This window comes from Leptonotus elevatus, chromosome 2 (genome assembly GCF_054856555.1).
Source record: "Leptonotus elevatus isolate MCC_2025b chromosome 2, RoL_Lele_1.0, whole genome shotgun sequence".
Classification (NCBI taxonomy): Eukaryota; Metazoa; Chordata; class Actinopteri; order Syngnathiformes; family Syngnathidae; genus Leptonotus; species Leptonotus elevatus.
Window position 1 is genome coordinate 34,671,754 of NC_141240.1, and position 17,132 is coordinate 34,688,885.

General features: G+C 42.9%; 1 protein-coding gene across 2 annotated transcripts in view; it reads right to left on the bottom strand.

The window, feature by feature from the left end:
- Positions 1-17,132, bottom strand: part of grm7 (glutamate metabotropic receptor 7) — a 140,357-nt gene that overhangs the window by 11,271 nt on the left and 111,954 nt on the right. The window lies entirely within an intron of this gene.

Consider the following 17,132-nt stretch of genomic DNA (forward strand, 5'->3'; position numbering starts at 1 on the left):
TCATCATTATTCACAAATCAGTTTAAAACACTGGGGAAAAGAGCCTTTTTGCAACATGGCCCTAGTTGATCTCTTATACCCTGTTGCCACCTGCTGGCCGTTTTTATAATAACTACCATTGCTTTAAGCGTTCTCTTCAGTTCAGAGGCTGCAAACTTTCTGTATGCTCTAGTATAAAAAAGAAAAAAGAAAACATAAAAAAAAATTATAACAATTTTTTTGGGACCGTGGCAATATTTAAAATAGAACATTTTTATACGTTTTTTGGGAGCAAATTAGTTAATTATATTAGAAAGCAAATTCTTCTTCTTTTTCTTCTACTTCTTCTTATCATTATTATTATCTTTAATGTATTTTTAAAAGCACCCCCCTGATAAGTGGTGTTTTTGTGCATGTGTGTGTGTTTCTAACAGCATTCGTCTACAGTACGGTAAGATTTCAAACTCCGCCCATGCACACGGGCGGGTGGGGCGCGGTGAACGATGAACAACATGCGGCGAATCAAATTTGGCATTTGTCAATGGCGAAAGGCACTGCTCTTGCTGGCTGGCGACATGTCGCGCTTTCATTATTTATCGACGGGAGTTGATGCTTTAGCCTGGCAATAGCCAGATTGATTTGTGCTTCACACGAGGGAGTTCTCCACAATATCAGTCTAGGACTGCTCCGCGCTGATTTGAGAAAGGCGGGGCATGCTGATTCAAGCTTCAAGCTGATTGGACAAAGCAGAATCATGTGCACGTCTACCTAACTTTTGTTTTTCGACCAATTACGTTAAAGGATGAAAATGTCGTAAACGACATGCGGCTGTTGTGGCTAGCTGATATCATGGCGTTGAGGTTATGTTGTCGGTTTTGCAATGTTGATATGCGGATACAAGAGACTAATGCAGCGAGAAGAGAATTAATTGCAGCGTCCGCGTATTCGTCCACCGGTGCCGCCATGTTTGATTTGTTTCTTCCCACGGCTTCGGCGCTTCTTGTTTTCGTCACCGCTGCATATCCCGCCCCCCAAATACAATGTCGCTCTGTGATTGGTCCAAACCACCAGTGGTTCGTATCAGTGGGAATCAATGGGACCGGTACAAGATGGATTCTCGGGAGTTTGTGAACTCACAAATACCGCGAGACTACATCTTGCGAGAGCAAGGTTAGTGATGCTTAGCCTGGCGGCCGGCCAAGCCTATAAAGCGCTGGGGGAAACCCTGCATAGCTAACAAAGCCTACCAATTTCCCCCAAATTTAGTCTTTGAAATTTGAAATGATTAAATGTATTACGTTTTTTTTTTAATGTTTCATTTTATATCATTAAAAAACTTTTTCTTTTTATTTGAGTTTGTTATTTCGTTAGCTAAATTAACCTTGGTGCGCGACAAGAGCAATTCATCACAGTGGAACATCATCCAATCGAACCTGCGGCCGCAAACCTGAGACAAATGCGGTTGAAGGACATAAATGGCAACCGCTGGAGAGTCCTATGCCGTCATCAGCCTCCTTCTCACTCCCACTCCTGACGAGATTGATAGACCCTCGCTAAGTCCCTCAACCTCGACATTCCTTCATGTCAGGCATCTCGTTCGGCCTCTGCAGCCTTCGCCGGATCGGCGTGAAGCGTCTGAGCTCTGACGATCGGCTGCGTGCGAATGCGACGGCGTTTGAATGACTGGCAACGTTCTTTTGCATTTTTGACAGCGCGTTCATTTGTCTTCCTGCAGCGCCGCACGCAGTCGCCTGTGAAAGGCTTTCAGCGCGCTCCGTGTTCAGATCATTCAGGGGACGGCCATTGATGTGAGGCGCGCGCTTGCATTCCTCCGTGACATCACGCGCTGCCTCGCTTACATAACACCTTTCACATCCTCCCCTTGCAATTGTGATCTTACGCAACACGCATCACGCAGTTGTTTAACTATTATTAATGTTCTTAAAAGAATCAATAGAGGAGGGTACATTGTTGTTGAGTGTTTCTCAATCCAAGGCATCCATTTTACAGAGAGAAAAAATCACACCAAACACAAATACTGAAATGATGATCTCATCTCCATTTACTCACAACTGGACTTACTCCGTGTGAAATGTGAAAGCTGATATCCTTGCAGGAAATCATTCAAGTTATTAGGATGTATGAATGGCAACAGGTGGATACACGAGTTCATTACACCTTCTTCCATCTCATGGAAACACATTTAGTTGTCTCATTTTTCACTCTACAGGCGTGCATTTCATGCCACTCCCAGTTACTTAATGCCACAGTTGCCGGATTTAGACAGCCCCAGTAGGGGGTGCATGCAGAATCTTAGGGGGTCAAACGGAAATGTTTGAGGTGTAACATCTGCTTAAACCCCTTAAAGTAGCACTAAGGAACTTTTCAACCTTAATCAAATATTTTCATAGCTCTCCTGATGAAACATCGACTCAAAACTAGTTGAATGGTACCTTTGCCATGGCCTAAGGGGTTCTGTATCCTTTTTACTGGCACTAAGCAACTTTGAGGAGGATGATCGGAACACCACCACACAAAAAAACTACAAATGTGCTTACTGCTTTATAGCATGCGTCACTTACCCCTCTACCCATTCGTAACAAAGACAGAAGTCAATTTGAATGTCGATGCACGATTACTGCTTTCCTAGCATAAGCTGTAAAACAACTGAAAAGCTTTGTGTGGGGAGACAAAAAAGAAAAAGGGAAGCTAACCTGGATAAAAGAACAGTCAAGGACAGTCATGCGCTTGTCTTCCTGGGAAATATGGTCTTCCTTCAGGCATAACATTACCGCTTTTCATAATCAACGTAAACAAAAAGTTCCTTGGTGTTGCTTTAAATGCATAGAATACCATGCTAATTATGCTATCATTATATCATCCATATAGGCTATATCTATTTTCTCCTTTGATCCATTTGATTTGTCTTGCTGTAGGCTATTAACAATTACGAAATGACATCACAAGTCAAAATGGGGGTCTTATGCTGTGTTTGAAGTCAGCTTTATCCCACTCGGAGGGTCCCAGTATCGGACTCAGAGTGTTTGAGACAAATGTTCCGATACATTTTTGTTGTTCTGGTTAACGCATTGCAAATCACTTTGTGTTACGCGAACATATGTCTTGTATTTTCTACTACGGTAAGTACTGTCTCAAATGTTCTCTAATTTCAATACTCTAAATGTATAGGCTCGTATGCCGAGAAATGTTTCTTGGGAGGAGTAATATGGTGGCCTCGCGGCTTCAAAAGTCTCGGCTATCCAGTAATATATACAGATCAGTGGAAGAAACCGACTACTTTATTTAGCGTGGTGAGTGACATAAATATAATGTTTTTTTTAACGTAGTAAGTTAAAAGCGGAAATTACGTTATTTACGTAATTAAGTTGTCCGCGCATCGCGGTCCAAACGTGATATTCCAATCGAGCACAAATGACCCTGTAAACGAGAGTAACTGGTCCGCCACGTATATAAATGTGCTACCGTTTCACAAACCGGAATTCTGACCTTGACCCGAATATTGACTGCATGTAAACGTCGTCATTGTTCCCCCCAAATTTACGACATGGGAAACAAAAGCACAAATCAAGCTTTGCTGAATTTCAAGCCATGGTCTCCCACAATACCAGCCTGGGTAAGCGCATGCGCTCTTCCCAAAATTACGCTTGGGGGAAACCAGAGCTGTGGATTGTGACGGCTCTACATTGTTCAAACTTACGTCGACATCATCAGCCGCCGCGGTTGGGCTGGGAATGACGGGGACAGCAGTGTTTGTGCAACTAGAGAAACTGCTAGTGCTAGTGCTAATTTTAGCTTTAGCAACCACAAATCTATGTGCATAGTCTACTCGTCACTCGGTTCAAATTACAAGCAAGAGTGAGAGAGACAGAAACAGAAACAAACACGTCAATAGAAAGAGAGTGAGTGGCCAAATATTTTATGTGACAGACGGCGGAAGACAATCGAAAATAAGTGCTGAGCTCTGTTGACTGCAGTGTGAAGCAACTGGCTGGCAACGCCCTCTCTATGCATCTACCGATCAGTAACTACTTAGAATGAGGGACAAGAGCATAGAGCAAAGAGCGCTATGACAAGTCTACTTTTTTATTTATTTTTTTATGGGGGGGGGGGGGTTGCCTGCCATTACATTTGGTGGGGCAATCAGGGCAGCTGGGGGTGCATTGCCCCACCTTGCCCATGCCTATATCCGGGCCCGATTATAATCCTTTCAACCAGGGGTCTCCCAGCTACCAGTCCGTACAGGGAGGCAGACAAAAATATAATAATAATAATATATTTGTGTGCCGACTTGTAAATGAAGAGAATTGGAGAAAGAAATCCCGATTTGTGCAAGCGTATATTACTTAGCGGAGGAAAATAAATGACAGCATTCCCTCAGTAGCGACGAGGGAAATCTAACGATAGATGGACAAAATATGGAAATTACCTTTCTGCTAAATCTGGAGCTAGCATCACTTAATGCCTTTTGATAGTGATTCATATGTGTACACATTGTCCATAAATGCCATACCAAATCTCATGAATAACACTCTTTTTATTTATTTATCACAAATTGATGTGGGGGAGGCGGGTGTTATTATACAGGGGGGCTTAACTCATTCACTGCCTTTGACAAGTATACTTGGGGGAATGTCCGATTCTGCTCCACTGTACATTTCAAACTTGGAAACAACTTTACTGATGCACAACCACTAGCAGATTACATCATTGGCCCATTTTAGATATGAGATCAACACAGTTCGAGAGTCCACTGAGAAATGGCTGCGTATTTTCGACTGCTGATTATAAAAGAATGGAAAAAGACAGAAAGGAGAGAGTCTGTTCTTTCATTTGGTGGATTTGGTGTATGTGTTCTAAAATGGTTGGCATTTGATTAATAAGAAACGAAAATGTGTCACATTGTTTAGATGGAATAGATAAAGGATAGTAGCAAATTGGGGAACTGTGTAAAAATGCCTTTAGGGGTGATTTTTTTTTTGGGGGGGGGGGTATATTATACACGGGTGTCTGTTATTCATAGGATTTTACGGTATTAGACTTAGTTTACATGTTCAGGATTTTGGAGCCCCACTCATTAAAAAAAAAAAAAATGGTAACGGATCGCCAATCCAATGAGAAGATGGATGAATCTATCCACTCTATTTAAACAACTTATTTATTAACTGCATAGCCCAAATTCATGTATAATTGTTGCCCATTGAAATGCAACAGGAAAATTATAATGAAACCTGAAAAATTCTCCCCAAAACTCAGATAAACATTCAATACATGGTAAATGTGAAAAACGAATTCTTTAAAAATATTGGGGGGCGTATATACTGACTCCATATGGAACCCTGAATTATTAACGATGGCAGCACATAATTCCCCTAGAGTGAACCAGATTGTGTTTGCTGTAATCTTTCATTTTGCAGATCCGATCAATGACTTCATTGATTGGCAAATCATGACACTACAACCGATCACCAATTTTGCATGAACTGCAAAAATATCTCCTGATCTAATTAAGCCGATCAGATCTGTGAAACATCTAATATATATCACACAACACATATTTTCTCCTTTTTTCGTTGTTGCTAAAAATGACCCACATCTGTAGTTTGCAAAATAAACTACAGTAGTTGTGAAAGTCTTTTTGATTAATCAAACTGTTTAATTCTTTACATTATAATTATGTTCAAATGGAGCATGCTATTTTTCTTATGATTTGAAATTGGCTCCCTTCCCACAGCGCTCTCAATGATTTCTCACGGTGCCCCAGGTGGGAATCAGGGCACTAATTTAGCGCATTTAAAAGCATGGCACGCCACTTGTCCTGACGTTCAATCTGCCGCTGCCATGCGGATGTCACTGTAATAAACACATTATAGCTACCAGGCGGAATCCGCAGGGCGGCGGCGAGGCGGAATCACCGAGGGAAGGAAATGAAGCAATGGCGTTATTTGCATACGCTTTTTGTAAACAGCATGACTAATGGTAATTTCTTGAACAGGACGCCGGCACATTTACATAGCCGCCGCGCTTTTGTCTTCTGATCTACAGCAACAATTCAGATGTGAGATCGTCATGGCACCAATATTGACACACTCTCTGCATCCCTTCCTGCTTCTCTGTGGGGGAAGTCATGGAGCCTGCACACCATGCATTAGTAACCACATGAGTATCTGAATGATCTGTGAGCACGCTGTTCTACAGAGCTCTACCAATGTGTCATTTTTATGTGCGTTCCTTATGAGATAGAAGGGCAACCAATAAAAGCAGCGCGCGCGCGCCCATGGCGTAGGATATAATCACCAGAGATTCCCCACCTTGTGTTTGGTTGTAGCCGGTATCCTTAGCAACAGTCGCCTGTTTGGTGTGCGGCGCAACACGAGCGGAAGAAGCTCTTTTTAATGAGATTGTGATACCTTCAACGCGGCGACAATGACCCTTTTACAGCTGATTTATTGAGCGTGCAGCGGTTGGCTGGCAAGCATTAGCCGCTCGTTCACATTCATCACACCCAAGGAAAACACCAAAGGAGAAAGTGTAGCAATGCGGGCCGAGCGATTCCCTTCGTGTCTCTAATCACCGCCGTCGTTTGAGCTTGACCCAATTTCCTCGCCCTCTCACCCACCCCTTAAATGTCACAAAACATTCATAATTAATTCCTGTTGCTTTAACATAATAAATACATGAAGTCAATTTCAGCAGCTGCTCGGCAACTCTATTTATAGCCACCCTAATGATTTATTAACGGCATCATCGGGAAGCGAGCGTCGGCTTTTGAACGTTGAATCTCATTGACATCCAACTACAACAAATGACACAATGCCGTTTGAGACAAAAAAAAGCTGTTGAGCGTAATTCCCATAATTATAGCCACCAGGGATACACTTAGTGCGAAGACAATTTAGCAGGCTATGGTTGAGTAGCGGGGATGTGATGAGGACTTGATTCAGTATGTGACAATCAGGATGGCCACACAACGCCTTCAATAATGGATCCGGGGATTTGGGTTTTCTCTCAACTACCTGCGCCTTTTTTATTGTATAGGGCTGGCCTACTTCCTCGCCCGGCTTGCGCCATGAATAACTCCGTCAGGCGATGTGCCAAAGCCAGAATGCGCTCTGACTTAACTTCAGGAGAGCTCGGCAGTGAAGGTCTGAATTGTTCAGACACTCGGGGTTGAGGATGCTTTTGATAATTGTGTTCAGATTAGGGGTCTTAAAAAAAAATTGATTTGGCAATATATCGCGATATTACAGAGCACAATTCTCGAACCGATTCAATATGCGGCCGAATCGATTTTTAAACATCAATTTATTTATTTTATTAGGGTTAGGATTCACACATTAAGCATGGAAGAATGTTATATTAATGGAACATTAAGCCTTAATATTTGATTTCAGGGCTGTTCAAACATGAAACAGACTGCAACCTGTTTGTTAAATGCAGTGGCTCAGTTATAAGCCTGAAGTTTCAGATAAATAAATACATTTTCATACAAATCTTACAGTGTACATGTACCAGTTTACTGATTAGTATTTTCTAAATTTGAGTTAAAAAAAAAATCGCAATAATCAATTCATAGATTCGTATCGGGATTAATCGGTATCTAATCGAATCTGGACCTATGAATCGTGATACGAATCGCCAGGTACGAGGCAATTCACACCCCTAGTTCAGATAGAGCCTTCATTTGTTGTAATCGGCATCTTCGAGAAGGCAATTACTAGATGGCTTTGAGGTGTGTTGAATCCATTTGTATCTCTTGGGAAATAATCCATATCTTGCTCGTGAGGAATGGCTGCAGGTTGTGACCTGTTACACAAGGTCCTGGAACCACTGATAGGAAAACAACAGGAGGTGTGAAGCTTTGTCTACCTCAGGGCCGCTCTTTAAACATGTTCAAGAAAAGAAATAATTCAAGGATGACTCTGAAGACTTCATGTTTGCTGTGGATAAATATGTGGAATACAAAGAATATTTGTTCCTCTTTTTCAAGGTTATAAAATGACGTTGCTGCAGGATGTGAGAAAACATCGGGAAAGCACACTTGGGAGCAGATAGCAGGAGGCGGGATGTTTTGCGAAGCATGTCACATGATGACATGGCAATCAATAAATGATTGTGTTTTGAAGGAATCTAGATATTATAGATACTTGAGAACCAACTCTGTTGCGCTATATTCAATAAGTGGCCTTCCCTCAGGTGGACGCTATTGAAATATTCACACAAAAAAAAAGAGATGAGAGAGAGAGAGAGAGATGTTGACTCGGGAAGGTTGCCGAATGAATAATACTGAGCTCTCATTAAAAAAAAAAAAGAAAAAAGAAAAAGAACTCTGCACCCTAAAACGTGCAGACATTCCAATGGCTTCTTGCCTCTTGCCGTTCAATTCCCTAAACAGCGGCACCTCGCAAATGTTGATCAATATTCCACAGCAAGAGACACTTTTAGGACGTTCTACATCATTGCTCATTCAAAGTTGTATCACCATGAATGCACTACTGCTTACGTAAATCGATGCGAAGATGATCTATCTGCGCAACTGTCGACCACTCGATGGCAGCACGCTTTTTTATTTGCCACTGTGTAAATTTGAAAGAAGAAGAATGATAACAAATAACAAGTATTTCAGATCAGCTTTGTTTTGTGCTGATGAGTATTGAATGCCAAATTATTCATCCTGCATTTCACGCCTACAGAAAGCAACGGCCGTAGGTTCACTCTATAATGTAGATCTTTGGCCATGATTTTTTATGTTTTATTGCCAGATTATAAATTAAGTTTGTTAGTTTAGGAAAAACAAGATTTGTTTACTGTAAACACAAGAGATCAGTATACTGTACAATATTTGTGTGTTATGTGTTTATCTTGCTCTCTGTCAATATATGTTTAAATGTGATTGTATTATTTTACAAATGTGTTTAAAAAAATAGTGTCAGAAACATGTCTAGCAAGTATTTAAATAAGGTGCAGTTGTGCTTAAAAGTTTACGCCAAAGGCAATTGTGTAAATGAGCGTCAGGGAAACGGAACAAATTGAACCCCTATCGCAAGGCACCGACTCAGTGTATTTGGAAATAAATTTTCTGCAGCTGCAAGAAGAGGTGCAAAACTTGGTTGCTGGTGCAAGAGACTCACTCTACATCCCCAGTTGCACGTCAAGCACTTCAAGAAAAAGGTTAAATCAGGGGCTCGCTATTTTATTTACGGGAGTTCATTTCAGATCAGATGTCAGCATCAATATTCGACGAGATAGTCCCCGTCAGGATGTTTTTGTCTCAAGACTGAGTGATGAAGGCAAACTTGGCCAGCATGCACACATCACGAGTCCTGTCAAACAACTTGATTGGATGGCGTGATTATTTTCAAGCTCCATTCTGCTTTCATTTGTATTGAACTGCTAATTAGATGTGACACCACCGTCAGTGACTTGAGGGTGTAAACTTGCTTTTAAGCCAGATGAGTAGTGATGAGAGTGCTGCGTGTTTCTACGCTTGCATGGCAGCGTTTGCCTGTACAGAAGGATGCTTCGTGATTATCCGCTCAAATTTCACTTTGCCAGCATTAAAGCTGAGTCGAGATTTTCACATCTGGCTTGAAGGCTGGAGGCTACTCTCGCACAACAATGGGCCACATTCATTTAGGAAGAGAATGGCGCACGCTAATTAATATTTTACTCCAGAAACACTTTCAAGTGACTTGACAGCCAAATGGAACAAAACAACACTCCACAATAGTTTACCTGATTGGTGAGTGAGGCCCAATAAGAGCACATCTTATATGACTACGTATGTAACGACGGTTCTATGAGTCCTGAACGACCGCCAGGTGTTGGTGCAGAAACAGCACGCAAATTTCCCACGCGCATGAGTCACGGGGACTCGAGTCGGGTTCCCAGAATGAAAGCGAAGGGCACCCCTAAAGAAAGAGGTTATTAGGCTATGGCAACCCACAGACTTGCCATCCACTACAATATGGCAGGCCGAAATGGCCCCCAAGTAGACCTTGATCGTAGAAGGGGAACGCCCCTTATCGTAAACTGATTGGAGGAATTCTAGAACAGTGGGAATAGGGCACGTCACGGGATCCCTCCTGTAACTTGCACACCATTCCGTAATCAGCTTCCACCTGTTAGCATACAGCGAACGAGTGGACGGAGCCCTAGCATTAAGGATCGTATGCTGATCAGAAGACGAGCACTCAGTCAGCAACGGGGATCGAGATGCCAAATCTGACCCCGCTGTTGGGACGGTAGATCAACCGACTGGGCAGGAAACACGGTTCGAAGGAGCAGAAATGGTGTAGGAGAGGGAACCAAGTCTGGGCTGGCCAAAGAGGGGCCACCAGCAACAATGTGTGACCCTCCAGAAAGACCCTCTGAAGGGTCAGATGAATGAGGGGGAAAGGTGAGAAGGCATATAGCAGGCCCTTTGGCCAGGGGTGTGCCAGAGCATCCTGGCCTAGCGGGCTGCTCTGTTCCCTCAGGGAAAACTAGAGGGGACAGTGAGTGGACTCTTCGGAGGCAAAAAGATCTACTGTCACTTTTCCAAAGCGACTCCAAATGGCGCTCACCACCTCCGCCTGGAGATGCCAATCCCCCTGAGGCGGACGACTGCGGGAGAGGGAATCCGCTGACTGGTTGACAATGCCCAGGAGAAACATGACCGGCAGGCTGGCAAGACGCGGGGCGGCCCATCTGAGAAGCCTCCGTGAGGCCCGTAGCAACTGGCCGGATCTTGTCCCGCCTTGATAATTTATGTGATACACAGTGAAGGTGGTGTCCGATCGTACCAGGATATGGCGCCCAGCCACGAAGGGCAGAAAATGAATGAGGGACAGATGCACCGCCCGCAGCTCCGACACATTGATGTGCAGCGATCTGTCCCCTGCAGACCACAGACCTTGAGCCGTCTTGTGTTGCCAAACTGCACCCCATCCAATCAGGCTGGCATCGGTGGTGACAACTTCGTGATGTGTGGGTACCACCCCCAACGGGACTCCCGCTGATAGAACGGACCGGCGACCCCAAGGTGTGAGAGTACCCACGAACCGACTAGACACTTGGAGATGCTTCCGACGGTCCAGTAATGGGTTGAGCCGGAAGCGGAGCAGCCACCGTTGCAAGGGTCGCAGTGACAGCAGGCCCTGTGGCACAAGTGCCGTCAGGGACTTTAACTTGCCCAGCAGATGCAAAAAAAAGGACATAAGGCAGCATTCCATTGGCACGGCAGAGAAAGATGAGGAGTAGCACACCGTCGACCATTTGTGGGAACGGTCGAGCAGTCATGGAGGTGGTGTCCAACGACATCCCAATGAACAGAGTCTGCTGAGAGGGAACAAGAGAGGACTTCTCTAGGTTGACCTTGAGCCCAAGTTGTGACACATGCATGCTTAGATGCGTAGACGTGTCTCGGATTGCCTGATCCCAGGACGGTGCGCATATCAGCCAGTCGTCCAAGTAAGGGAGCACCTTCATGCCCCTCGACTGCGGGGGTGCAAGTGCTGCTTTCACTACACGTGAACACTCTGGGAGAGAGTGACAGCCCAAATGGGAGTACTCTGAACTGCCAGGGCGGCCCCGTAGGCAAAGCGGAGAAATTTCCTGTGTTGAGGAGCAATAGGTACGTGGAAGTAAGCACCGATTGACGTGAAACATTCCCCTCGGGTGATCGTCCTCAAACACCACTGAGCGCTAGGGCATCTTACAGCCTCTCTAAGGGCTTTCTCCGGGGGGACAATGAGTTAAGCCACAGAATACTCTACATTAGGCATACGGTCTAAATCAATAGGATTCAGAAACTGCATGTTTGCAAGGGCACGGCCGTCCGCCGGGAGCCGAGGATAGACACTAGAACTGGGCCAGCATCAGTTGTGTTCACCGGAGTGTGGACCGTCGTAGCAGGGGTCGCCACAGCGTGACAGTCAAGACAGCAGTCAGAGCGTCCCTTTTCAGGCAAGAAGGAGCCAGCAAAGTGCTTACAGCGAGCGTCGTCGTTCATAGCAACCACCAATCGATGCACAATCAGTGTGCGCAAGTCAACAGGTCGCTATCTTCGTGTGGGAGAGAAGAGGAAAACTGGCCTCTTCACCAACAGAAAAAAACAAATTCACACTACTCACAGCAACACCTAAGACAATATCAAAGCCACCAAACAACATCAAGGTGGCTCGCCTCCCAATGAGGCAATACAAACTAGGAAAGGATACAAAATAACCGTACTAACACTAGCGAGTTGTGTTCAAAACAAGTCAAAGTAACAGTAGGTAAGACATCAACAGTCGCCAGACGTACTTACGAACTTGAAGCCGCACTCAGCGATGAGGAGCCGAGATCATGTAAAGATGGAAGGAGAGCTCCAACGTCCATACATATATTTCAAAAGTTAAAAAACACAGAGCCGTCACAGCCAAGGAGGGCAGGGAACCCCGCTGCCCCGATCAACAAGATCACAGGCCACCAACGATGGCGACGAAGAACAGCGGTAAACACCGCGAGTGACATTGCGAGGTCAAATAAACTCTGCTCTGGCTACGATCCCCTTTTTATACATGAGGATCGCGTCGGCCGGAACCCTGGAAATGTCCTTTTATGAATTCTTTCTTGAGTGACGCATGCGGGTGGGGGATTTCCGTGCTGTTTCAGCACCGCCACCTGGCGGTCGAGATGGACGAAATAGAACCTAAGCTATGTAATTGTTTCAAATCCACAAAGTACAAACCCAATTCCAAAAAAGTTGGGACACTATACAAATTGTGAATAAAAACTGAATGCAATTATGTGGAAGTGCCAAATTTCACTATTTTGTTCAGAATAGAACATAGATAACAGGTAAAAAATTTAAACTGAGAAAATGTATCATATTAAGGAGAAATAAGTTCATTGTAAATTTCATGGTGCCAACAAATCTAAAAAAAAAGTTGGGACAGGTAGCAATAAGAGGCTGGAAAAGTCAATTGCACAAGACCATTTACCGCTAATGAGGTCCATTGGCAACTTGATTGGAGTATAAAAAGAGGTTATTTCAAATGGAGTGTGGCAAAGTGGAAACCTGTCTTGTGGTCAGACGAATCACGATTCGAAGTTCTTTGTGGAAAACTAGGGCGCTATATCATACTGACTAAAAAGGACAAGGACAACCCAAGTTGTTATCAGCACTCAGTTTATAAGCCTGCATCTGTGATCCTATAAGGTTGCATGAGTGCGTGTGGCATGGGCGGCCTCCACATCTGGAAAGGCATCGTCAATGCAGAAAGATATATTCAGATTCGAGAACAACATATGCTCCCATCCAGGCATCACTTTCAGAGAAGATCTTGCATTTTTCAACCACGTGAAGCACCAATGTCAACATAATGGCTGCGTAGGAAAAGGATCCGGGTATTGAAATGGCCAGCCTTCTTTCACTTATAGAGCACATTTGGCACATCATAAAGGGGAAGGTGCAACAAAGAAAGCCCAAGACAGTTGAACAGTTAGAGAGACGCGTGTTGGACAAGAATGGGACAGCATTCCTATTTCTAAACTTGAGAAACTTGTCTCCTCGATCCCCAGACGTTTGCAGACTGTTGTAAAAAGAAGAGGGGATGCCTCACAGTGGTGAAAATGGCTTTGTCCCAACTTTTTTGAGATTTGTTGACACCATGGAATTTAAAATCAACATAGTTTTCCCTTAAAATGATACATTTTCTCAGTTTAAACTTTTGACCTGTTCTCTATGTTCTACTCTGAATAAGATATTAAAATTGGGCACTTCCACATAATTGCATTACATTTTTATTCTCAATTTGTATAGTGTCCCAACTTTTTGGGAATTGGGTTTGTATAATTCTCTTTGTTGTCTGTTTCGTTCGACAGTAAACTTCAACTGGTAGTGTCAATACACGGCTTGAAGCTTCTTGTTCACCAAAATGCTGCTTGTTGTGAAGTGAGCAGAGTTGAGTTTACTGCCGTCATACAGTGCTCGTACCTCAGGCATTAGTTTTGTTGAAGCATACATTTTATTGATGTAGCTTTTGAATTGCATCTTATTATATATAAACGTTAAAAGATGTATCAAATTGTATTAAACTTAACGTAGATTCACCCTCAACACAGTAAAACCACAACCTTGTTGTGTACACACTTGTATTGTCTCTCGTACATTCTATCCAGGCAAGATTTCTTGGCAAGAAAATAGTCAAAGACGGAATTTGTCCGCTTTACTTGGGGAAAATTATTATTATTATTTTTTAGGAAAATGCATTCCAGGGGTTTTTCAGCATTTATTGACGAATTTGGGGGGTTTAAAAACAAAACAAAACAAAACATCTGCCTCCAAAGCATTTTTTCGTAAGTTTGCAATTTTGTGCCGCTAGGTGTGGTCTATTTTCTTAAGGCAGTTATTGGCTGGTTGATGTTGATGTTAGCTAACTGTGTGGGCTAGCGAGTTGATTAATACTGAGCTGAGTTAACAAAACAACAGTCGTCTTGCTACAACATACTGGTACGTTCGGAAATTAATGGGAACGGAACACACTTATATACATATTTCCAAATGCGCTCAATGTTACATCCAAAGTTAGCTTGCATTGTCAAAAGCATGGTAACAGAAAAACAAACAATGAACACATCAGGTATAAGTCGAACGTTGCAGAAAGTTGATCGTTTTAATCAGCAATCAACCTGAAAGCTACACGTAATGTGCTAATAACTAGTACAAAGTCAATAAAACTGAATGAATATGGGCGAGATTATATTTGTACAGAATAAACTTGAAATAAATAAAAAAACACACACACTGGTCATGCTTTTTCTTTTCTTTTTTTAGATATATCCAGTCTTGGTATTATCCCGGTCTCAAATAGTCTCTAGTCTCGATAATGTCTTCGTCTCAGTTGGTGTGGTCTTGACTACAACACGAGGCGTCAATTACAGTATATGCTTATTTTTGATATTTGTAGGCGCCTATGCCCCGCAAATAGCGGGGATCCACTGTATCTTTAATTTACAATAATTTTGTACTGCACTGGGTGTTTTTAGGCCATGGGGAAAAAAGTGCGAACTCACGACGGGCTTTAATAGCAAGCCCCTCCCCCACATCAATCCATTAAATTGAGGTTCCACTGTATAGCTTAACTTTAGGCTATTCATTACTTTTAAATTCATAAGCGAGCATTTGCTTTAAAAGCAGCATTCTATTCTAATCATATTCTATATCCTCATCTAAAAGCCAAATGAAAAATAGGGCCACCATCCTCTTGAGTATTGTCATCTTGGGGGATGTTAACCTCATTTCTAAATAAAAGGCAGACACTATTTCCATTTGGCATGAAAGCTTTTACAGGCGGCATGAAAATGACTGAACAACGAAATTGACTATTAGCTGGAACGTAAGCACAATTGTGCCCTAGTGTAAAAAAATTATAAAATAAAATACTTTATTTCCCCGACTACACGAATAGTACGAGCTATTCCTGATTTGACTCCATGGCTGTGACTGCGTCGGAGTCACGTGGGACGCGTGAACATGTTACATGGGCCTGCCTAAGAGGTTTTTCGACATGTTTCCAAGAATGTAGCTTGATGACACGACTCTCTCGCTCTCCCTTTTCTTTCGTGACCGACTCTGGTGGGAGTTTCACTCGGAGGACTCAGCGCCTGGGGGTGGGGACGTATCATCACGCTGCAGAGGAATGCGGCTGTGTTCTGTGGTCAAAGATGAAGAGAAGTGTCGCATTGAAAGCACAGCATCTTACATCTACAACACGCTACTTTAGCCACTCAGCTGTAAGCTTTTTTTTCTCCTTTATTTTACCAGGATAGTCTCCAGTATTTTAGTTTACTAAAGTTTCTGACAATTCGGCCTGGAGTTTTATTTCTGCCAAAAGTCATGAGTCAGCTGATTTGGGATGCTGGTGATTCTCAGGATCATTACCTGAATGTGCTGAGTAGCAGGTGCACAAATGGGGGAGGGAGGGAGGGAGGGAGGCGCTGTGATCATTTGTTGCTGTATTCACATCACTTCTCTCGACATGAGTTTTAAATGAGCCAAACAGGCGCAGAGAAAAAAAGGGGACAAAAGGGGTCGCAGGTGTGGGAAATAAGGACATCTGACCGGAACAGAAACAACACTGTGGATAATACTGCAGCTCTGGCACATCATTCTACAGATTTACCTTGAGATACAAGTGAATTGATGTACAAGCTTTTCAAGATAAGATTTTTTTTTGCTTCGACAGCCAGTCCCAGCTGAAGTTTACTGCCTAATGCTAATGCTAAATAGCATTTAAGGTGCACAACATGTACAACAGTATCCACAATCATATATTCTTTATCCTCTGCATATAACAACTCATATCAGTGCTGTACTGATGAACTGAGAGCCGAGACGTCTAACTGCTTCAAACAACAAAGCATATGTAGGAATGGAAAAAAGATGTGTTGGTTTGCTGTAATTGTATTATTGTTATTTATTTTACATTATGTGTTCTGTAAATATTTTGTTAGGTAGGACACAATTGGTTGCTGCATCGAGGCAGGACTGCCTAGAACGCAAGTGGGGTTCATAATTAATGCTTCATTGAAGAGTATTATCTGTGTGTCGTATACTGCCTCCAGTTGGACAAGGCGAGCACACCAGAAAAAAGCACCGTTCAACTGATGCAGTGTGACAAAAACGGTTTAATTATATTCCATTATTAGTGTATGTTTTTATGAAACACAAGTTAATGGAGTTCTGTTTTTCCTCACTAAAATACACAAGAGCAATTTTTTGTTTGCTTTTTTGGTAGGTAAGGCTGGAACGGATTAATGCACTTCCATTCATTTGAATTGGAAAACGTTTGCTTTGAGTTACAAGCGTGGTCATAGGACAAATTAAACTTTTATCTCAAGGCAGCACTGTATTTAGTTTTTTAATTGTTTTTTTTACATGTGTCAATGTCCAAGAGAGACTACACCAAAAACACTGCAATATTTCCCTGACCTCATGTTAGAACCATAACACATGAAGGATGCCCCCCCCCCCCCCACACCTCATTTTTATTAATTTAAGACAAGACCTACAGTTTTTCAATAGCAGATGCTTGCTCATGCCGAAAACGAGGGCATGAGTTGAAATATGAATAAGATATCCTTAACTACATTTCAGCTACTGCTGCAGC